We start from the raw sequence: 25,564 nt of genomic DNA, 5'->3' as shown, positions 1-25,564 counted from the left end.
ATTCTATAGTTATTTGTCTAAATTGTTCAAATATATAAGCTATGTGAACATTTTTACCCATTTATTATTTTTCTTGGCTATTGTTACTTTATTAATTGTCTACATGGATATCCTTTTATCTATGAATTGTCCTTGAAAAATCTTAGGTAGACGGAATGTTAGCATCTATTAAGGACTTAAACTTGGAATCAGACATAGGGAAGATTAACTTTAAAAGTAATGAATAATGTGATAAAAGCTAAAAAGTAGAGGCCCTGAGTTTTCAGGTATGTGTATAATGGCACATGTAATGCTTTTTGAAAGAATGATGCTTCAACTGAGACATGAAGAATGTCAAAGCATGTATTAGTCTATGAGAAATGACGAGAGGAAGAAGAGAGAAAGAACTCTAGTTTTAGTATAATAGTGTGAGCAAAGGTCATGTTTAAGAACAAGCATAATAACTAGTAGCAGCTTAAAGCCAACACGTGTGGACACTAAAGGGTCTGGAAATGATTCTGGAGACGAGTGAGGATTGCCAATGCATGAAAAGTCATGCTGTATTTTTCTGTGCAAAAATGTGTCATGGCATTCCCAACAACCTAATACATATAAAAACAGGCTTACTAGAGGACCTTTCTAACAGTGAATGCTCACTACCACTATTTCTACCTTGGATTCAAACATATAATGCCTATTCATGAAAGTCTTATAAATCAAAAATTGTTTTCCTTCCATACAAGTAAATTAATTTAAAGAAGGAGAAAGCAAATAGTTTGAGTCTAAGATTGAGAAACTAGTGACTATCCTTAGACTTTCTGAGGTTCTGGACAATTCTTACTAGTATTTTATTCTTAAAGATTCTCAGGTTCCAGAGCAAAGTGATTCTTTCCAGATAAATCTGTGCAGAAAGAGGCTAGACCAATCAGTCTTGTCCTAATATAAAAAGAGGAACTGGGACCAGCACATGGCATAATGGTTATGCTGTTGTACTTTTCTGTCTCTGTCTCTTTAGTGAGCTCATGCACCCTACAGCAAAAAAACTCTCTTAATAAAAAAAAAAATATATATATATATATGTGTGTGTGTGTGTGTGTGTGTATGTACATGTATGTGTGTATGTGTATGTATATGTGTGTGTATATGTGTGTGTGTGTGTGTGTGTGTATACACACACACACACACACACATAAATATGAAGAACTCTATCTAATATCCTAGTCTCTTTCAGAAGCAAAGTTTGTTAAATTCAATTTTATTGAACTGAATCAAGAAGATAAATACATGATCTCATGATAAATGCTTAGAATTATATATAAGTACGGTTCTATTTGCTATGTTTCTTCTGGACATTGTAGTCTCTTTAAAATATATATTTATTTATTGCATTTTGGTCTCTGGGTAAACGATTACCAAATGCAATGCTTTTGCAGAAAAGAACATTACTATGAGTTAAAGCAAAACCTGATGAGTTCTGAACATGTTTGTTAGGTGTACAGATAGGATTGGAATATAATTTCAGTAGTATAGAAATGGAAAGACAATTTTAAAATAAATGGAGAACAGTGAAGTGGAAGGATTTAGAAGGATGTTTTTTATGGATAAGTAGCTGGAGGCAGTTAGGGGAGTCTTAATTTTCATCAAAACCACCTATAAAAGTATTACTTTCTAATTTTGATGCCTCACTCATTCCTACTTTATTTTTATTATATTTGCTGGTAAAAAAGTGAGGTTTACTCACCTTAACACTGGAGCAATTGTATAAAGGCAATTTTAGCTTGCAGAACACTTGCAAATTTTTGGCTAAATTATTTTTAAAATTCAATATTATTCAGAATTGTCAGGAGCACTCCTAAGATTAAAAAGGGAGAATAGAATCATTGATTTGTACTCCGTAAAATCAACATAATCAAGAGTCATAAGCACCTTTAAATAAAAGTATAGGTAGAGAAAAGACGCTTTTCTGTTAATGTCAAGAATTAGGAACCAGGGAACATACTAGGATCCATGCCAGGTCTCCATTTTTGTAGTCATCGCCTCTTATGTTCTCCACATTCCTGTCCAAGCTTTCTTTGACCATATTTCCGGTTGCATGATGATATTTGTCAACTATTACATTATGAAGAAGGAACTGTTACCATTTTGCACCTGGAGCTGTCTTTTTCTTCCCATAATTGCACATAAATCAAGTCATCAGATACCTTTTAAAATTGTTTATTGGGTACCTTGAAATTTACATTGTGTTGCAGTACCTGGAGCCTCACAAATACATTAGTTTTTACTCCATATATTTAAATCTTATGTATTCCTCTAGTTCTATCTATGTTGACTCCCCTATTGCCTTCTACTCACAGCTGTTATTATTGTCTTCTGTGTTAGGAAAAAAAATAATGGCTCAGTTCTTTGGACACATCTCACAATGTCTTGTGTTATTTTTATGCAATGGCTATTATTGCATTTTCCTGGGTATCTGTGGATTATTATAATCCGAATTAAATTTAATATTAATTTAGAAACTCCTTAAAAATCAAAGGGCCATATCCTAAAAATCAAAGTTTAAGACATTTTTAGTCATAGTTTCAGTTTTGTTTAAAAAGATTCTGTGCGGTAGAATTTTTTGAATGATTTTATTTTAAATATGAAGAGACTGGAGTCCAAGAGTGTATAATCAACACTCAGAGATTCTAGGTCTAAATCTTTTCATTCTTCTTTTATGTTATTTTTTTCTTTTATGCCCATCTTAATAACAAGAACAAAGATTGGCTCAGAAAATGTGTGTGATTAAATTACAAAACATGCATGTACATCAAATTCTATAGTTAACTAATTAATTCTGCTTGTTGGGGACAATAAAAGTGAAGCATTCTTTTTGTCATCAAAATATTTGCAGTCTGATGGAGTCATGTAACTAGATACATTCAAATGTTAACCTCTGAGGATAATTAATGAGCATAAAGAATGTTGTGTGGATTACAGATAAGGGTAGTGATTATCTCACCCACTCTCAGAGGATTAGCTAAGGCTTTACCAAGGACTTCACTATTTGCTGGGATTTGAAGCATAAGTATAAACTTTTCAGGTGAGTAAAGATTGCTGAATATTTGCTATGGGAAGAGCATATGTGTGAAATACAGAGAGTTTAAAATTCACTATGTGCCATGAGAATGGAGAGACCAAGTAGAGAGCTACTTATTTTGTAAGAGGTTAATTCTGTTAACCATGTAAGGAAAAATTATAGAATATGTACAAAAACCCTTTCAGAAATTAGAAATATTCCCAAACTCACTTTATGAGGTCAACATCAACTTGATACCATAAAAGAAAGAAACATAAAAAGAAATGAAGAAAGCATATTCAAGCTGCCTAACTGTAGAGAGCAGCCAATCCAAGCAAACATGGTGACTTTTAGACACATGTAGAAATGTAGTTCTATGGAAAGCAATCTTAAAATTGTGAATGACAAAACTGAAAACAGAAAAAAGTATTTAGACAAACAGACAATTAGTTGTTTTTATTATATGTAGTATTTAAAAATCTAACTTGTTACTAATGATATTACATTAGTACAATTATCTTTATTTATTATTGTTTGTTATGCATTATTTGTTACTATTTATTACTAATGTATTATTATTTATTCATTTATGTTTATAGCCTGGGGAATTTGATGCCTTTGGAAAGGCCGTTAAGGTTGTAACTTAGTATGTAGGACTTTAAAAATGTACCAGAATATTTAAATTCTTAGAAAATTTTAGCTTTAGAACATATCAGCAACTTATTAATATGTGGTTTATTGACAAGCAAAAATTGTTTAAATCATTTTTTCAATGTCCCTCTGTCCCCCCCCACCACCATTTTTTAATAGGGAAATAGCTGCTCTGTAAAAGGCATTAGCATTTTCAAAGGCTAATTGTTACAACAAAATTTGTTGTGTCCTGGTTAGTCTAGTTGCGAAATGGTTTGAAAGCCGGAAATAAAAATTTTGATATAGCTTTGTCCCTTGATCCTAACCGAGAAGGCTTTTCCAGCATCTCAAGCATATAATGTTAATCTGCTACTATGCCTGTGGTGTATATCCAATTTATGTGCCAGTACTGGCATACTCCTGTTTCAGTCAACATTTCAAATGTGAAAGGCATTTCATGTTGTTAATTACTATTCACTTAGTCTTGAACTTCCTTAGGCCAATCAGATTTCCACAAAACATCTTTCTAAATCCTTCCTATTTACTATTCTCCATTTAGAGACAACATGTGGGATTAGGTGGATTTAACTTCTCTGAGGGAGATAGCCACAGCCCTAAACTGATTCCAAGTTTATTCATTTAAAGGGCATAAAATGGAGGAATGGAGAGTAGAATACAAAGCCAGTTGTTTTCAGGTGTTAATCAGCAAATATGCTTGGCACCATGTAATCCAATATAAATTTTCTCTATTATTTAACACAAGCAGCTTCCTTTAAAGTGATACTGCTCTGCAGTTTTAGAATTTCAAATAGCTAGCATATTCACATGTTAATGTCTTTCATTCCTGCCAGTGACTGCCCATGGAACTGTGTTTCTGCATGTGTCTAAAGGTTACCATGTATGCTCATATTGGCCACTCTCTACACATAACAAAATACTGTGACTGAGTAGCTTAAATAGCAGAAATTTATTTTCTCATAGTTCTGGAGATTGGAAAGTCTATGATCAAAACAGCTATTAATATCTGATGAGGGCTCACTTCTTCATAAATGCTGTCTTCTGCTGTGTCCTCACATTGTCATTCCTTACTTGGTATGTACTCACAAAGAGAGAATGATCTCTCTCTCTTCTTATAGGGCCACCAATCCTGTTGGATAAGGTTTCTATCTTTTTACTTCATTTATCCCCTACCTCCAAATGCAGTCACATGTGGAGTTAAGGCTGTAGCATATAAACTGTATCTATAGTTTAGTCTACAGCAAAAATTATAAGCATATAACCTAGTTCAGGCCAGTGGGAACTGAGAGGAAGACTACAGAACTTCTGAGAAAAATAAGCACAAAGAAATATTTCACTTCCTACATTGGGACTTATTTATCCAACATAGACATGATGGCTGGAGTGGTATAGCTGAGTTAATGATGCTAAAGAGGAAGATAAAAGTACTTTGATGGGGATCAGCAGGTGGCATAGTGATTAAGGCGCTAGACACTCCCACATGGCTGGCCACGGTTTGACTCCTGGATCTGGTGGCTTGGTTTCTCACTTTCTCTCTCTCTGTGTGTATGTCTCTGGTCAAATTAAAATAAATGAATGAATAAATAAAATTAAATGAATAAATGATTATATAAGAAAAAGTGCTTTGATCATTAAGAGAAAACTAATCTACCCATTTAGTCAATCCTGGAACATCCTACCACTTTTAGTATGAGAAAGTAATGCACTAATATTATCCTTTATATTTGTTTACCTTTTCTAATTACATATAAGTATTCTAGGTATAATACTGAAGCCCAATATAGTACTTGCACTGATTCCACATCTATACTATGTATTACCCTGCATCACCTTTTTAAAATTTTAAGTACATATGAATCACCTAACAAATACACTGTATCCAAAAGAATCATCAAAAATAGTACACATTTTAAAATATTAAGCGATTTTTTAAAGGTACCATCCACATAGCCTGCAAATAAGGGAAGGAGGAAATTCCTAGAGTTTATAAAGGACAAATTCATAGTAACTTGTAGAAGTGGGCATAATCGCAGAATTAAATAGAACCTGTTATTTTTTCCTAGCATAGATTAGGTGATTAATAAATTGTTGAAAACTTTAATGGATGCTGATGACAGTACATTATGGTATTGTTTTATTGCAATTTTAATCTTTATTGCTAAGATTAAAAGATTACACTGGATAGACAGTGTCTATTTCATGAGATTTTATTTTGAACTTCAGTTTCTAAGGATGTTTCCCTTTTTTCTGACTTTTCATCATGTATACGTGACAAGTAGAGCTTAAACTTTTCATTTTAGTTATTCAGAAAGTGCCAATTTTTAGCAAACAGTGTTGAAATTATCCTAATACCATGTTCTACTTTAGATTGCAAGCAAAAATAACCACCAAAATGCCTCAAGAAGAGTCATTACTGTCTATTTCCTCATGGAAGATTTATGTGACAATGGAGTAATTCTTTCTTTTTGAATTCCTCTTAGAATATTATTTATAAATAATATTGCAGAAAGATTTTTCTCTCATGTTGCAGAAATGACTGAGGTTTTTAAATATCTGTAACACTCCAGGTGGAAAAATATCTTAAATTGAATTTTACCAATATACTATGGTTTCATTAACAGTGACAAAAAAAAATAAAAATAAAAGGAAGGATAACTTTACAGAGATTCAGAAGCAATCTTGTTTTAGTGGAGACTGCTCAGTGGTTTGCAGAAAATAAATTTATCTTGTTTTGGAACAACAGAAAGTACATAATACAAAATAAGGTTAGGCTTGATTCTAAAATAAGACAGCACTACTGCCTAGCTTGCAGAATAATCAAATAAAACATTCAGTTCTTACTTGTTATATTATTAATCTACTTTATTTTTACAAAATTGTTAATATCTATGGTAAAAAGGAAAGTGTCATAGTTTGATTTCTGTAGTCAACAGCAGGGTTGAAGAACAAAATTACCTTACTCTCAGAATGTTTTGTTTGCTTATGTTGTTTGTAGTGCAAATAAGTTTTACTTTTCATTTAAGCTTTTAGTATTTCTATATAAAATATGTAAAATTCATTTTAGAAATTCAACATCTCCTATTCTTTCAAAATTCTCAAGCCATCAATTTTATTTTTTCTAGGCTATCAACATAAGTTGCAGAAGATACAAGCTATTTCATTTTCATAAATCTAAATATCAAAATTGTATTGAATTTCAATGACATCCAAGAAATTGTGTGGCACAGAAATTGGAGGTATATTATAAAACCTGTCCATGAGATCTATTTAAGTAATCCAGGAAAAAGAAAAATGGGTAGCAAAAGATCAATGGTAGTTTTGGGTAGTGAGCACAGAGACCCGAGTTGAGAGGAGTCCTTGACTTTTATTCTGGGAAAGTGAGACACCTCCAGTGTGATAGGGTATGCACCCTTTTAGTTTCCAACAAAGGACATTTATCCTCTTTTTCCCTTAATCAGAGAAACTATCCTGTTTCTTGCATGTTTATTTTCTTTTAAATTTTCTTTTACATTTTCATTGTTTTACATCTTTATTGCATACTATTGGTTTTTCAAAGCATGCGTGCAGTTCATGATAAACAAATTAAAGATATTACTATATACATCATTTTCAAGGAAGAATCTTTTATTCTTGTGTCTGTTGAATTCTTTTTTGCTGAACCCTCCATTATCCAACGTCTCCCCTGTAATCTCTAGTATCACACTTGTTCTCCCCATTGTTAGTCTTCAAATACTTCAATTTCTGCCATAGAGTGCAGACATACACTATATATTAACAGGGACATACCATATTGATCTTTCAAACTGAGAGTTTTTCTGTCCTTTGGATAAATACCAAGGAGTGAAAATGACTGGGTCATATGATAATTCTATTTTTTAATTTTTGAGGTAACTTCATACTGTTTCCCACAGTAGCTATACTAATTTACATTCCATCAGCAGTGTAGGAGAGTTGCCTTTTTACCAAAGCATCAGCAGCACTTGTCATTCTTAGTTTTTTTGTTTGTTTTTAACTATAATTGTTGTGAGAGAAGTGGGTGACAAAACACTCATTGTGTTTTGGTTTACATTTCCCTTGGATAAGAGAAACTGAACATTGTTTAATATGTTTTTTGGACATTTGTATGTCTTCCTTTAAGAGTTGTCTGTTCAGCTTATTTGTCCCCTTTTTTAAACTGATTTATTAGTTTTTCTACTGATGAGTTGCTTAAGTTCCCTATATATTCTAATTATCAATCCCTTATGTGAAGCATGCTTTGCATTTTCTCCCATTCTGTGGGTTTTCTCTTCACTGTGTTATTTCCTTTGCTGTGTAGAAGTTTTTAGCTTAATGTAATCTCACACTTTTAGAATTATTGCATGTGCTTTAATGGTTTTATTTAACTTTTTTTTTCCTAACCCAATGTCTTCAAGTGTTTCCCTGTATTATTTAAAATAGTTTCATAGTTTGAGGTTTTGTATTTAGATCTTTGATCCATTTTGAGTTGATTTTTGTTAATGGTGAGAAATAGGGGTCCAGTTTCATCTTTCTACAGGTGAATATTCAGTTTTTCCAGCACTGTTTGCTGAAAAGACTTTCTTTTCTCCCTTGGTTTATCTTGTGCCCTTTCTCAAAAATCATTGGCTCCATATTTTTTATAATTCCTCTTACAACTTTATTTTAGCATCTTCAAGTAATCAATATTTATTCCAGAGAGCTTTGACTTTTCTCTCTGCATACACTTAAATGCAAGTCTAGATTGAAAACTAAATGATATTAGCATATTTGGCTTCTGAAAGTGAGTGAGAATTTATTACTAAAAAAAGAAAACAATCCTTAGAGGACCAATTAAACTTTTAAAACTGAAAAATATTAATAGCTATAGATTCATATAAGATTTCAGCCATTCTCAAAAATAAGATACTTAAAAGATTAGGGCCAAATACAATAAACCACTATCATAAAAAATGTCAGCAATGGTATTTATATATATATAAATAATGTTTTTCTTTTAGATTTTTGCCTTAGGGCATGTGTGCTTATCAGAGAGCGACAGAGAGGAAAAGTGAGAAATCACTCTCTAGGAAGAATGACCACATCACAGTCTCTTCTCCATTCTCCTCCTGGGGTTTTGAGCACTAGTGTACACACACCCAGAGTGATTTTCAAGCTGCTGGGTCTGGGACTCAAACTGTGGTCAGCCATGTGGAAGTCCACCACCTTAAACACCATGCCACCTGCTGACCCAACTATGTATAATATTGAGATTAATTAGCACACTATTCAATCCAAAGTTTTCTTACCAACTATAGAAGGAGCCCACCTGCTTTTGAAACTGAAACAAAATATTATACAGACAAAAGTGGAGAGTTTAATTAGTTCTTGCCCCCAAATCTCATGTTATCTCTAGTGGTTCCATTAGTCCCACCATGTGAAGATGATCCCACTTTACCAGTCTTTAAGGATTAAGGGTTGATTGTAACTGACAGAGATAACAAAATTCTTATAGTTAGTTGTATATTTTATATGAGAAAGTAATACTCATGAGCCAATCTACAAGAAAATACACATAACACAGAAAAGAGGGCAGTTCTTAATATTTGTAAATAATTACATTGTTAAACTTCTTAAGTGCACATACATGCATATGAATACACACACACACACACACACACATACACACACACATACACACACATATACACACATATATATATAGGTAGTGTCTCACTGTGTGGCAATCCACCTACCTCAGCCTTCTGAGTAGCTGTGCTTGCAAGTGCACAACACCAGTCCTGCCTCTATATTGAACTGGGAATCAAACTTCAGCCTCCTATATGGTTCCAGCATTCCGGAGCTCAGAGTCTTAGCAATGCATGACACCATCACTAGGCCTACACTAAATATGAAGGCAAAGCATTAATGGGACAAAGAAATGTGGTATTATCTATTGAAGATATTTTATACTTTTATCAACTGGACTAGGGAGAAATGTTCACATACTGAAATATTCACTTTGTAAGCTAAATAATGTGATTGAATGTATAAAAGAAAATGAAATTTTAAAAGAAGTAAAAAAAATAAAAAATAAAAAACTTATTTAGGGCGTGAGACTGTCACCTGATGTCAGTTTTGAAATGCATTACATTTAGGTTGATGTAGCTGGTTAGGGATACTACAGGATATACTTTTTACATGTTTTTCACTGACATCCTTTCAAAGAAAGTTGAAATTTTTAATAACAAAAATTTGTTAGTAAACTCAACTCCTCTGAAGAAGTATTTACTTGTCAAAGCTTCTTCTACCTTTCATTTATGTCTCCCTTGTGGAAAAATTTGAAAAAAAAACTAATTGTATTGAGCTGGTTGCTTTTGCTGGTCATTTTTATGATCCCAAGTTCAATGCAAAGATTAACTCTGGCACTTTCAGGGAAATAAATACAATTAATATTTTGATCTATCAATTTGTCCAATAGACTCTCTACCCTCTGCTGTATCTCTAATTTTTAGGTGTGTTTTCCTAAATTTCAGTTCTCTTATGTATGCTCACTTTGGTTAGGAAACATATGTGCAATTAATTAACTGAGGTTGAGTCAAAGATCTGGATCACACAGGAGGGGAATGTGTTCTTGTTCATTAGATTATCTTCCCAAGACATATCTCAACATGGAAGCTGTACGATATTTGCAGTTACCAGTTATGTCTTTCTCTATAGAACAATGTCAGAGATGAATTCAGTCCTTAATGGAAATGTACACCTGCTGTCTTTGTTACTTTTAAATTTTATTCTTTGTCCTCTTTCACCATGCATCTCTGATACCATTTTAGCTTCCCATCCTGTGTTCTCTGCTGGTGTTTCTGAGTTTTGATTAACAATGGATTCTCAGGGCTACATCTTTCCTGTCTTAAATTTAAATATTAATAAGCATGTGATGGTCCTGAAAAAGTAGGAAGTGTGTGTTTTTTCCCCACCAATTTGGACCTTTGGTCTTTTAGATTTCTCTTATGTACACAATACAGAAGAAAAGCAATTCTGCTATTGTAGTACAAAGGCAAAGGAAGCCATGAAAGATAATATAAAATTTGTGAATATTTACAGAATACTTTATGAGTATACATAAATAGCTTACGTCTATTAGCATCAAGACATTTGGTAAAGAAAGTTATTACTCTTATTATTATCATTATTACTAATAGAATCAGAGTATAAGGCAGCAATTACACTTATATTTGTGTATGATATAAATGTTGACTCAGTAAACCAAGGTACAGACATTTTTGCTTTCTTTTGCTAATTCCTTTTGCCTGTTCTTAAACTTTCTAACCATCAACATCACTGGTCCAGTCCTACCACTGCCTTCAGCCACGCCTCTATAGCATCCTCTTTCTCCAAGATTTCACCTCTCAGAGAACAGTTGCTTAGGGGTCCCTGTTTGTGGCTCTGCATTGGAGTTGACTAATTAATTTTAAGTCATGGAAGTCTATTCTGTTTGCCTTAGGGAATGTAGAACCCAAGAAGCGTGAGTGTAATTGGCAGGAGTATAGGCTGACTAACAAAGAGGAAGCAGGTGGTGAAAAAGCAAAACTTTGGCATCACAGTAACCAAGATTCAAATCCTGACTCCACCACTCCCTTTCCATAAGATCTCAGACACATACTTAGCCTCTGCGAGCCTCAGCTTTGTACCTCTGAAATGAAGAGTATAACATCAACTGTGTAACTTTTGTTATAAGGGCCAATACTGGATATAAATGAATAGAATACATACTGCAAATATATTTCTGTACCTCTCTACATCTGTCAATCATTTACCTATCTAATTATCTATCTCCAGACGATGATGACAGAAAGCTCAGTATGTGGGAACACTTCAAAATATTAGAGCAGAGGACAGGTGTGATTTTAATTTATCTGTTTACTTGGTTTTCACTTAGCACCGAGGGAAAAATCACCTACTTAATGGCTGCACACTGGAGTCTTATCCTCTCTGCTGTGAAAAGTGATAGGGCAGAAATTTTCTGAAACCCCATCATCTTTAACATTTTTTATTACTTACTCAGTAAACAACATTTCATTACTAAATTATGCATCTTATTTCCTTCATCTCTTTTTTGCCCAAAAAGCCTATTGTTTGAGTTGATTATAATTGCTTTCTAAATGCCCATGTTATGGCATTAATTGACACCACATCAAGCAACTAACAATATTATTCTTCATAAAACTCATTAAGTTTCAATGATCACACAAGGTTCCTAGGTAGACTATGGCTATCTGTCTCTTCTCTGGCTATTTTTATTATTATTTCTAGTAGATTTTACAGGGCTTTGAATATCCTAGATACACTTAAATTATTTTCTGCTAGCCGTGAGCATCATGAACCACTACTGTCTTTTGGAGCTTACCTTATTTTCCTCTTAAAGGATACGAGATGCTCTATTTTCTCTTACTAATAGACTAATAGTTGCAGAACTAGTTAGTGGGCTAAATCTGGCTAATCAAAAGCTTTTGTACGGTCTTTAAGCTAATTATTTTTTCCATTTTCAGAGTTTTAATCACAGAGAGAAATAATTAATGAATATTAGGCAGAGTATATATGTCCGGGAAGACATGAATATTTATTTGTTCCATTGCTGAAAATGTTTGCCATCACTGAACTAGACTCCATTCTTAGCCTTTCCATCGAAAGGAAACCAGAGCAAAAGTGAAAATAACAGTCATAATTCTGGCCTCTTGGTACAAACTGTTACTCTCCATGTTTGTCATTCCGATATGTTGTTATGTTTTCTGTATCTGGCTAACTTTCTTTTACGGGGAGTCAGATTTATGTCAAAGAAGAAATAAAGAATAGAATGAAGAGAGTACCGAATTCAGGGAGACTTATTCTTTCATTCTTTCCCATGTGTCCTGTGATCCTGCTGGAGTTTGTTTAATATCTTTGGTCCTTAATTTTATTATCTGTGAAATGAAGAAGTTTGAATGCATGATGTTAAAAGTTTTTGAAAGTCTAACATTCTAGAATTAAATCAAGTAAAATGCAAAAAATTTAAAATCCATGTAGGCTAAACAGCTTTTCTGTTATACTAGAGGACATCTGAGAATTTCTGGCTTTCCTTATATAGTCAGAGAGCTCAAACATATCATTACACAATTTTAATCATAGATAATCTCTTTTAAAATTTTTCTTTCTAAAGAACTAAGGTCAACTTTTCTGTAATTTTCATCTACTATTTCTAGTTATTTTCAGTGCTACTTTCTCAAGACATAGAAAATTAGGATAGACCTGGAGATGTTAGAATCCTGCCAACATCTTCCAACAAATATTTCTTCTGCATGTGAAGCAATCTTAATTTCTTTGACCTGCTCAACAAATGGGTGATCTAATGATATTGTCATCACTCTGATCTAATTGTACAATAGTATATCACAATCTCTTGAAAGGTGACTTTAAAGTCAATATTCCAGAAGACATCTATATAGACCTGGGAAATATGAGAAACTTTAACATATAATAGAAAATGCCAGTAGAAAAACCACATTAAGCTTGCTTTCTCTAAGAACATAACCTTCTACCAAGTTTGCCTGCAATGATTTCCCTATTATCCTGTCATGGCACCACCAAGCAATTTAGTTCTAACAACATTTGTTCCCTGGGTTACTCTATAACTTACACGCGCGCGCGCACACACACACACACACACACACACACACAATCTTATATATGTTTAAAAATACACACACACACATATTTACATATATATGTATACACACACACATAATATATATACACATATATATGTAAATTTTAGTTTGCTTTTTAGAGTGTGTGTGCTCACCAAAGACAGAGAGAGAAATAGAGGAAAAGTGAAAAATCACACCCTAAAGAGTATGTGGCCATGCTACCATTCTCCTCTTGGGATTTTTGGGCACTCACACACATATCTGGCATATTTTTCAAGCCACTAAATCCTAGACTTGAAGGTTAAAAATTGCTACATAAAATTGCAGGGGAGTGATGAGGGCACCGTGATATAAGATCCTATTGAGAGTGTTTATCTTTCCTTTTTTTCTCGGCACCGTGAGAGAAGATCCTATTGAGAGTGTTTATCTTTCCTTTTTTTCTCAAGAAATGGATTTTTAAAAAGACAGAATTTCATTATAAAATTTAAATAAAATGCTAAACTATTTATGATAAACTAGTGAATCTTTCACCATTTCACATACTACTGGCTACTCTCCACTCTGTGCTACACTTGGTCTATTCTGTCTTATTTAAAGATATTGCTCTGTTTTCCCTCCTACCCATCTAAATTCTATTTATCCGATAATGCCCACCATAAGTCTCCATTTCCTAAGAAGGTTTCTGAATATTTGGTCCTCCTCTCTCTTTGCTGAAATCCTCCAGACAGATTTTTGTACTTGATCATTGTACACTTGGCAGTGAGAAATGGGCACTGTAAGTTTCTGGGAAGTGCTCTGCTGAGCTCTCGATAGACTGTTCTTTCTAAGCGTTGTTTTTCATTTTGTGCTGCAGGTTGTATAATGAGCCATGTCATGTTTTAATATTTAAATTCTTAGCTGCTTAGGGATAACCAACTTTTGAGTACATAATGTCATTTTATCTTGTTAGTTTTTTAATCTCCAAAACTACTCTGAATTTCTTGTTCTGTGGTAGTCTCACAGAGTATCTTACATATTTTGAGAATCCCTGATATCTGCCTCCCTCTTTTTTTTAAAAAAAGAATTATACATTCATTTAATTCCATTTATTATTATTATTATTATTTAATTTGACCAGATGGTGGGTGGGGAGCAAGAAAGCAAGCCACCAGATCCAGGACTCAACTACAGTCAGCCATATGGGAGTCTAGCACCTCAATCACCACACCATCTGCCAGTTCCTGTCTCCTTCTTGACCTCATTTATTTTAACTTATTTTCCAAATGATTTTAGGTGGTTTAAAAAGCACAGAAACTACTGATAATAGTGTTAATAAATATCATGATACCCTAATAATTTAATTTAAAAGAAAATATATTTAAGGTAATTTTATTAATACTTCAACTGATTCTCAGATATTTCAATAAAGAAAACATAATTTCAGCTATCTCAAACTCCTTTAGAGAAGTGCTATAGCTATTGCAAAGTACTTGATATTTTCATTAGAGGACAAGTTGAATGGACCTTAAATACATAAGAAATTTCAAACTAGATAACTATATTTGTACTTCCTTGTGACTGTAATCCATTATACTGCAGTGAAAGAGGATAGTTAAAACTGCTGTTGTTTACATGAGCTAACAGCTTCGCTATGGCTCCTCTAGCATAATGTAAATGGCACAAAATGTGTCATATTTGCAGAAGACATTTACTTCATTTATTTTGGGAGGAGAGCAAATAAGACTTTGGAGTTATTGTGTTTTTCAATATAAAAGCAATTTAGTGTAACTGTATTTTAAAATCAGTTTATGGGGCAGCTGGTGGCATAGTGGCAAGGCTTTTGGATCCCATATGCCGACTACATGGTTTAAGTCTATACCCAGTAGTTTGAAAATCATGTTGCGCACATGTGCATTCTTGCCCAAAATCTGAAAAAGAGAAATTAAGAAGGAATTGCAGCAAGAACATCCTCCAAGAGGGATGCTTTCTCACTTTTCTCTTTCTCTCTCTGATTCTGGTGAGTCTACAAACTCTAACAATTTTTTTAAGCAGCTTATGGAAATGTAATTTGCATACAATAAAACTCACAAGCTTTAAGTTTGCACTTTGATGTATTTTGACAAATGTATATTCTAATGTCACCAATGCCTCAACACAGATAGAGAATATTCCCATCACTACTGAGTTTCTTTAGCCCCTTTCATAGTTAATGCTTTTTTTCTACCTCTGGCTGCTGTTACTACAAGTTCAAGTTCATATAAATGAAATTGTGGTATGTAGATTTTGTATACTCAGCTGTTCTCACTTAACTGAGTAGTGTTCCTCTACAGCTACATCACAAAATATTTATATTAATTAAGCTGAAGGGCTATCTTAGTACATTATTGCATTGTTTTTGTTGTTGTTTTTACAGAGATACTTGGTATTAGGTAATTTATTAATGGATAGAGGTTTACTAATTCATGATTCTGGTGGCTCAGAAGTTTAAAAGTCTCACAAGATTGCAGAAAGAAAAATTACGAGCAGAGCAGAGCATGGTCTTCTCTCTGCCACATTTTCTTTCCTTATAAACACACCAGAACTAAGTTGTGGAGCCCTCTCGTAATGACTTTATCACACTCAAAATCTCCAGCCAGGGCCACTATGAAGGGATTCAGTTTTCACTTAACAATTTACAATACAATTAGGTCTCAATATATAAACCTTTAGGGGAAATCAAATCACTACCCACTAAGATCAAATTCTAAATCCCATGAAATTTTGGAGGACAAACCATCATCCAAACCACAACAAAGACTTGTATGTCCTATCTAGTTCAGGGCCATTATAAATAAATATCACCATGTTTGTATAAGTATCTATGTAATCATAGTTTTCTGACTGTCATTATTATTTCTTTGGCTTATATAGTGATCCTGGAAACAGAATTGCTGAGTCATGTGATAAGTTTGTGTTCAACTTACAAGAAAGTGCAAAACGGTAACAGTTTTCAAAGTGATCATTTGACTTTCCATCACAAATATAAAAGAATTCTATTTGATCTGGGGCCAGCTGATGGAGTGGTCGTTAAGGTGACTGGATCCCATATGGACAATTGTGCAGTTCAAGCCTTGAATCTGGTAGCTTGAAAAGCAGGCTGTATCCATGTGCATGTGTGGCCAAAATCCCCAGAAGAGAATGGAGGAGGAGGAGTTTTGGTGTGCCCAGTGCCCTGGGGGTGATTTCTCACTTTCTCTTTTTTTCTCTCTCTGGCAAGCACATGTACCCTGTGGCAAAATTATAAAAAACATTAAAAGAAAAAAGAATTCCATTTAGTCTGTTTCATTAACATTTGAGAGTGGCAATCTTTTGACTTTTCTCTATTCTACTAGGTATATATTCATCTCTCATTCTGGTTTTCATTTGATTTTACTAATGACTAATAATATGTCATTTTATATCCCTATTTTCCATTAGCAAATTTTCTTTGCTTCAACATTTAAATATTTTGCAGATTTTAACTTGAAATGGATAGTAAACCTAAATGTATAGTTATAGTTATGCAGTAACTATAACTAAAAGCTATAGTTATGCAATCACTAAAAAAATTGTGGGAGAAAATATTTTTTATTTGATTAGGCTAAAATGTCTTACATTTGTCAGAAAAATACAAATCATATAAAAGGTTACAAAGGCATTATTAACAATTTTAAGACTTGCTAAACACTTTTGTTTTTCCAATGATTATCTTAAGAAAATGAAAAGGAAAGTTATACTTTTGAAGAAAATATATTTGCAAAACATTTACGAGATTAAGTATTTAGTACCATGATATTAAAAGAACTCTTATAATGCATTAATAAGATTTATAGGGACCATCAGGTTGCATGGTGGTTAAGGTGCTGGACTCCCATGTGGTTGATAGCAGTTCAAGTCCTGGACCCGGCAGCTTGAAACTTATACCAGGTGTGTGTGCCCAAAATTCTGAGAGGAGAATGGAGGAGATGGGATTGTGGCATGGCCATCCCTCTGGGGTGTTATTTCTCCCTTTCTGTCTCTCTGGCGAGCCACACATGACCTATGGTAAAAATCTCTCAAGAAAAAAAGATATACAACTTGATAAAAGTATGTGAGTGAACCACATCTTTTTTTTTTTTTTTTTTTTTTTTTTGTTTTTTCTAAGGGGGGTGTGTCTCTCTAGAGAGAGACAAATAGTGATAATGAGAGGCAAGGTGTAAAACCACCCCCCAAGGGAAATGGCCCTGCTGCAATTCTTCTATTTTCCTCTCAGGGTTTTGAGTGAACACCCCATATGCCCATTGTGATCTTCAAGCCATCACATCTGGGAGTTGAGCCATAGTTGGCCAGGTGAGAGTCCAGTACCTTAACCAGTATGCCACCTGCTAGGAGTGAACACTTTTAACTATGGCTTTAAAATTTGTCTTTACTAACTAATCAAAGAAGCTCTACACTTACAGTAATAATGTATTTCTAAAATGCATCTATAATTTTCTTAGGTGAGATTTAAAGTTTTTAAAATATGTGATTTTTAAAATTCATTTATTTGCATGAATTTTTCAAAATTTTAGAGTAGTGACATAGGTCATGAGATTCAAGTTTTCAAAAATAAATTTACAGGCACATTATTTAAAAAATCCATGAGATACTGAGGAATTTCCAAGAACACAGCTCTCAAAGTATCCCCCGCACAATAGCCAGGGATACATTTTATCACATACAAGTTACAGGGCATGGTAAGGGGTGAAGAGGAGGAATCCTAATTTCATGCAGAACATCTGTGTAAATACAACTGCCTCATATCTCTACTCTCAGTAAATCCTCATTTCTAATACCTTCACTGAGAAGGACCAAGGAGGGTGCTGCTGAAGTGGAGCAGGAATTATTTGCTTGTTGTAAGATAGAAAATTAAAATACCACTTATAGATTTGTATTATCCGAAGGACAAATTGACTATTTCGCCTAAGGATCATGCTGACCAGGATGAGAACAATACTCTTAGAGGGAAAAAGCAAAAACCTCTCCTTATGATATACAGCGATTGAATTAAAAATAATAATACTCATATATATATATAATATCACTGTGTGCGTGCTTTGAAAAACCATACTGTATGCCAATAAATGTACAATGATTATATATAAAGTAGAAATCAAAATTTAAATTTTGAATTTTTTAATTCAAAGCAAGTAAGTAAAATTAAAAAAAAGAAAAGAAATCTCCCTCAGTACAACCCTCTTAAGATGATCAAACACTTGCATTTCACGGGCCTGACCAAGAACACTTTATATCCCATCAGAAAGACAACAGAGAGATGAGGTGAAAGGACGAGGAAGGCAGTGAGACTAGGTTAGGCCTAGAGAGGGAAAGGATTAACAGGGGACATTAGAGATAATACCTAACACTTTCTTTACACTTGCTATGTGCCATGTACTTTACATATATTAACATATATATCAAATATTTTACATATATTAACTTATTTTGCCTCTGCAGCTGCTCCTGAGATAGATATCTCACTAAAGTCCGTGATTCACATAGGAAGGCAACTAAAACCCAGAAAGATTGGGTTATTTGCTTCAGGCTACCCACATGGTAAGAGGCTGAGCCAAAATTTAAGCATAAGAACTCTATACTCCAACTCCTGTGTTTTCATTGGTTGTAGACTGAATTACAACTAATTGTTACTAACTAGAGTTTAAAAAAGTCAGTCTGTCAATGACTTACAGTTGAATCAGTAATGGCTCACTCCTACTGATACACATCTTAAATTGACGTCTACATATTATACTGAAGAGCTGAACTAAATCACAGTGGCTCTCTAGGTCTATCAATAGAAGTAAATTAATCTAGAATGGTGTACCTCAGACTTTACCAGGCACAAGAACCACCTACAATACTTGTTAAAATGTAAGTTACTCAATCCTGGATCTATAGCTATTCATATGTTAGGTTTAATTTCAATCCCTAGAATTTGCATTTTTAATGACTTATTATTTTCTTTTCAATTTACTACAAGGCACATGTACTCACCAGAGAGAGAAAAAGAAAATGTGAGAAAGCAAGCCACCAGGACTGAGACTTGAACTGCAGTTGCCCATGCAGGAGTCCAGTGCTTTAATCACTACACCAACTACTAGACCCTAGAATTGGCATTTTTAACAAAATTCAAAATCCCTTTATAGCCCCTGAAACTCTCTTCATTTAGATCAGTACTTAAAAAAAAAAAAAAAAATTGGCTATTGGAGGAATTCACTGACTACAACCCCTCCAAGACAGGATTAGTTGTTCCATATGTTACAACTTAAAGAATTCCTGACAAACACATCCCAGCACCAACCACCTAGTACACAGTTTTTATTTGCTTCTGGCTCATACTTTGTATTCTGGAAGACACTTAAGTCAATTCTTTATGTATTTTTCTACTATATATCTAAAATCTTTCACAGGAATTTGGGACCAGCAGCCAGCAGTTGTCATAATGGCTATGTTGCTGGGCTCCCATGTAGATGACCATGGTTCGAGTCCCAGACCCGGGGGCTTAAACTCACGCCGGGCACGTTTGCGTGCATGCATGCCCGTGATCCCGACAGGAGAATGTAGGAGAAGGCTTTGTGGTGTGGCCATTCCCCGTTGGCCGTGATTTCTCGCTTTCTGTCGCTCTGTTTCTCTCTGTCTTTCTGGTGAGTGCACGTTCCCTAAAGCAAAAACCTCTCAAAAAAAAAAAAAAAAAAAAAGGAATTTGCACATAGTTGGAGCCCACAATAGAGTTGTGGATTAATGAATAATTAAATGAATGAATAAATGAAAATAAGATGGCCTCAAGCAAAGCATTATCAGATGGCTTAATACAGTATGCAAAAAGGCTACTTTCACTTAAATATTTGCAAAGTGTACATGGAAAAATACATATATATTTTTAAATAAGGACCACCTTTTATTCAGCTCATCACTGCATGTCATAAAACAGTTGTTTGGACCATAAGAACATAGGTGAATATTAAACATAGCAACAACAATCCCTGGGCCTTTGTCTTACCAGCATCATGGGTCTAATACTGTGTTACTTTTTCTTTTTTTTTTTTTTACTTTTTTTTAACTAATACTGTGTTACTTTTTCTTTTTTTTATTTCATTTTCTCTTATACATTCAATCACATTATTTATCTTACAAAGTGAATATTTCAACAGGTGAACATTTCTCCCTAGTCCAGTTGATAAAATTTGAAATATCTTCAACAGGTAATACCACATTTCTTTGTCCCATTAATGCTTTGCCTCTCTATTTTTCTTCTAAATGTCTTCAGACCCTACTCATTCACACACCTGTATTTGGTATTTGCACCCATTTACTGTGTTTCAATATCCTTTAGTCAATTTGTTTTAGTCAGAGGGCAGACACTCGGTTTCTCTGTCCACATTGCACTATCTACCATGCCTTGCATAAAAAGAGCATGTCTATCGTATGAAAAACAAGCCTATCACCATATGAAAGCTTGTTTATTAATTTGATACCCTAATGCTGCTGCTTACTATAACTCCCCCAAATGTGGTTGCTTCATGATTATTTTACTTATTTATTGGGCTCCGTATGTGGTCAGCAATTTGAGTTGGCTCTGATGAGCGGTTTTTAAAATTCCTTGGTTTTAACCTATATCTTTGGTGAGCTGGTCAGGCATCTGGAGAGAGTGGCTGGTCAAGGATAATCTTACTCATGAGTCTGAAAGTTGGTTGGACCTAGACTGGGCTGACTCCAATGATGGGCCATGAGTCTCATATCACTAGGAGGTAAGCGAGATTTGCTCTCTTGTTAAATGTAAGAATTCAAAAGGGAAAGCCAGTGTTTAAAGTCTCTTCTGTTGGATTGGTTTTTCCATTGGTCTCAGTTATCTATCTATTCTTATCTACCCCCATTAAAATGTGAATTTGAATGTCCTCCATTAAAAAGTTGAGTCTAGGGACCAGCATATAGCATAATGGTTCCATTGTTGGACTAACCAAGACTTGAGGAGGGTTTAAGTCCCAGACATGGTCAGGTAGACATCCATTTTGAAATTCTTTCTATATTGTGCTTTCTCCTTTTGCCAAGAGTAAACAGAGTGATTAACACTCCTACTGTCTTTGCTAAATAACTGGAAACTCCCTACCCTAAAATATTCCTTAGTGTTGTAATCATCAGTCAAACCCCTAAGCCATGAAGACCATTAAGATGCCATTGTGTTTAGGTAGAGGTGGAACATCCCCTTAGAAATGATTAACCTGCTTGTTTTGTTTCTGTAATTCACTTTTGCTTTTACATTGTAAAACACTAAGCCCCTACCCTTTCAAGTTACTGCTGTTTGTTCTTGTGATCACCATGTCATCCCAGAAAAGTCTGGGATTTTTGCCATTATAAGCACCCTTCTCCCTATGCTCAGGGCTGCGGGGATTTTGAGAGACATGAGTCCTCCTGCAGTCGCCAGCTTATTAATCAATAAAATTTGGATAAATTTGGCTATGTCTGGATGTCCTCTTATTTCTCACTGATTAGACTATAACATCTGTAGCTTAAAACTCATGCTGGGTGCATGTGCTTACATGCCCAAAATCCCAAGAGGAGAATGGAGGAAAAGGGATTGTGGTGTGGTCATCTCTGCTGAGGGGGTGATTTCTTGCTTTCTGTCTCTTTGTCTCTCCAGCAAGCGCATGCATTCTCCAATAAAATCTCTCTTTTAAAAAAGTTATCTATTTCCATGCGACTTGAATCTAGACTGACCTTTTATGTTAGAATACAGAATGAGTAAACTTGCCACTGTGATAGGTCCAAATCCAAGGATTAAGAGATCTGTCACATACCTGCTAGCTGTTTTGAAAACCTGACACTACCATGTGAAAGGCTGTCTGTCTGCTATACAGAAAACGAGCCCTGCCTAGATCAGCTACTCATGGCCCAGGTCACCAGAACCACTCATCTAATCCATAAATGAATTTCTATTTTTTTTGAGAGTTTTTTTGCTATAGGGAATGTGCGCTCACCAGACAGCCAGACAGAGAGAGAGAGACAGAGAGACAGAAAGCGAGAAATCACCCCCCAGGGGGAATGGTCATGCCACAATCCCTTCTCATCCATTCTTTTCTCGGGATCTTGGGCATGCACACACACGTGCCTGGCCTGAGTTTAAGCCACCGGGTCCAGGACACAAACCGTGGTCGACTACATGGGAGTCCAGTGACATAGCCATTACGTTAACTGCTGGTCCCCCCGCAAATTAATTTCTGAGCAGTAAAAAAATGCTAATTGCTTTAGGCCATGAAGTTATGGAATGGTATGTTATATAGTGAGAACTAACTAATCTTTTTTTTTTCTTTTTTTGGAGAGGTTTTTGCTATAGAGTGAGTGTACTCTCAAGAAAGACATAGAGAGACAGAGAGACAGAAAATGAGAAATCACCCCTCAGGGGGGATGGCCACGCTGTAATCCCTTCTTCTCCATTCTCCTCTCGGGATCTTGGGCACGCACGCACACTCACCCGGCATGAGTTTAAGCCACCGGGTCTGAGACTCGAACCTTGGTCAACTACATGGGAGTCCAGCGACATAGCCATTGTACTAACTGCCAGTCCCCTAACTGATCTTTTTTGTAACTTTGGCTAGAAGAGGAACTTTCACCTCAGTTTATTAGCCCAAGCAAATTGAGAATGCAATCCGGATATGAAGTGGGATGTAATTAATGTTAGTGCTCAATAGGAAATATGGCAGAATCACATGGCAAAGGAGGAGCATACAAGGTGCATGGAAGATGGAGGCATTTTTATGATCAGTGTACAGCAGCTGGAAAGCTGGAAATGTCCTTTTTCCTCCCTTGTTCTTCTTTCCTTCTTTTCCCTACCTCCTTTTTTCATTTTCTTTTCTCCTTCTTCATTTCTTCTTTCCTTCCTCCCATCCATATATGTGTGTGTATTTAACAAAGGAGAGAACAGAAGGCGAAATAGTGGGGAGAAAGACTTCTCTTTGCATTTTGTACAAATATTCTTTCTTTGGGGCCAGCAGATGGCATAGCTGTGTTATTACTGGACCCTAATATGGCCAACTGTGATTTGAATCCTGGACCAGGGGCTTAAAATTCATTCCAGGCATGTGTGTGTTCATGTCTAGGATCCCTGGAGGAGAATGGAGAAGGGATTGTGGCATGACCATCCCTCTGGGAGGTGATTTCTCACTTTCCCTTTCACTATCTCTGGCTCTCTCTGTCTCTGTCTCTGTCTCTCTCAGGCCAGCACATGCACCCTAAGGCAAAACTCTTTAAAAATATTCTTTCTTTTTATGAGGAATTTCAATGAAATGTAAATTTCTTTTCTTTTTTGAAGAGGTTTTTGCCTTGGAGCATTTGGGCTCACTGATGAGACAGACAGGCGGAGGGAAAGTGAGAAATAACTCCCCAGAGGGATGGCTATGCCACAATCCCTTCTTCTTCATTCTCCTCCCCACATCTTGAGCATACATGAGCCTGCATGCACGTGCACCCATCACGAATTTCAAGCCACCTGCTTCAGGACTTAAGTCTTGGTCAGCCATGCGGGAGTTGAGTGACATAACCACTACATTTGCTGGCCCCAGAATGTAAATTTCTTAAATTGAGTTAATTCATTTAACAACAGTTGCCTTCTAAAATATTTTTTTTAAAGAATGCAAACCTCACTTGGTGCATATAATTCTTACTTTCGACACCATCTTTTCATGGACGTAAAAGAAAACACTGTGATTACAGTGTTCCAAATCAATCCGTGATGTTGGGCCCAAGCTTGCAGTAGCACTTTATTTCTTAAACTCCATCTTTGACTGTGCCTGCCACCGTGCTCTTTCCATTCAATAAATATAGTGAAGATTGCATTTGGGGGCCAGATTGAATTTGGCATACCCAATGGAACTGTAAGAATCAGAGATGGGTCATCTGCCCTTCCGGGCACTAATGTTAATTATAATGTCTTTGGCAATACCGAGGAATGTCACTGGGTAATGGGATAGGTAATAATTCTTGCAGATGCACTTATAAAAACTATGCATTTTTAATATTTTAAAGATTTTTCCAGAAAAACACTGCTATCCTCTTAATCCACATCTATGTACACACACACACACACACACACACACACACACCTCACTTTCTATTTTGAAATTCTCATTTATATTTGAGAATTACAGCTTTTGGCAAAAACCATAAAATACCAAATTTAAAGCAACTGAGCAGTATCCATGCCAGGAGAGAGCACCTACAAAGTTTAAAAAAACAATGGATCACTCTTGGGAGCCTCTCAGGGTCGCAGTGTATGTGGGAGCCTACAGTGTAGTCAGGTGCCATAATCCCAGAACACCAGTATCACTATACTATGCCTTATTTATTCCAAAACTCGTTGTGCCAAGCAGTAAGTGCTAAATGTATACTACAGATAAATTAGAAAAATAACATAACATATATGTAAGTCCTACAATGTGTAAGGCATTTGATGTACTTTACTCTATCTTTGAGATATTTCATGGTCCCAGAAGATAGAGAATCCTAGAGATAGAAACCTTGAGTAACTTGCTGAAGACAGCACAATCTGAAAGCAGTAGAACCAGGATTCAAGCCCTGAGCAGTAATTTATGAAGTTGGGACCTTTACCTCTTTACTGAATTGTTTATAAAGGTCTTAGAGGCAAGTTAGAAAAATGACACATGCTTAAACAGTAGTGAAGTGGAGTTAATTGTATATACTGGAATTTCTCCTAGGGAGAGCAAAGTATTGATTTAAGCCAAGCACTTGACAAGCACTTGAGCTGTGTGTAGGGTTAGAAAATGACACAAAAGATGTTTCCTAAACTAAGAATATTGGATAAATAAACAGGGTTTATTTTGCTTATAAAAAAGGCGAGAGAGACTAGCAGTTAGGGTAATGGCTATGTCGCTGGACTCCCACGTAGTCGACCGTGGTTCGTGTCTCAGACCCGGTGGCTTAAAACTCACACCGGGCGGGGAACCAGCAGTTAGCGTAATGGCTATGTCGCTGGACTCCCACGTAGTCGACCGCGGTTCGTGTCCTGGACCCGGTGGCTTAAAACTCACGCCGGGCGCGTGTGCGTGCGTGCCCAAGATCCCGAGAGGAGAATGGAGGAGAAGGGATTGCGGCGTGACCATCCCCCCTGGGGGGTGATTTCTCGCTTTCTGTCTCTATGTCTCTCTCTGTCTGTCTGGCGAGCGCACGCGCCCTACAGTGAAAATCTCTCCAAAAAAAA

The sequence above is a fragment of the Tupaia chinensis genome, unplaced genomic scaffold, assembly GCF_000334495.1.
Source record: "Tupaia chinensis unplaced genomic scaffold, TupChi_1.0 Scaffold000308_1, whole genome shotgun sequence".
NCBI classification, from domain to species: Eukaryota; Metazoa; Chordata; class Mammalia; order Scandentia; family Tupaiidae; genus Tupaia; species Tupaia belangeri.
Note: the sequence above shows the minus strand (reverse complement) of the source record.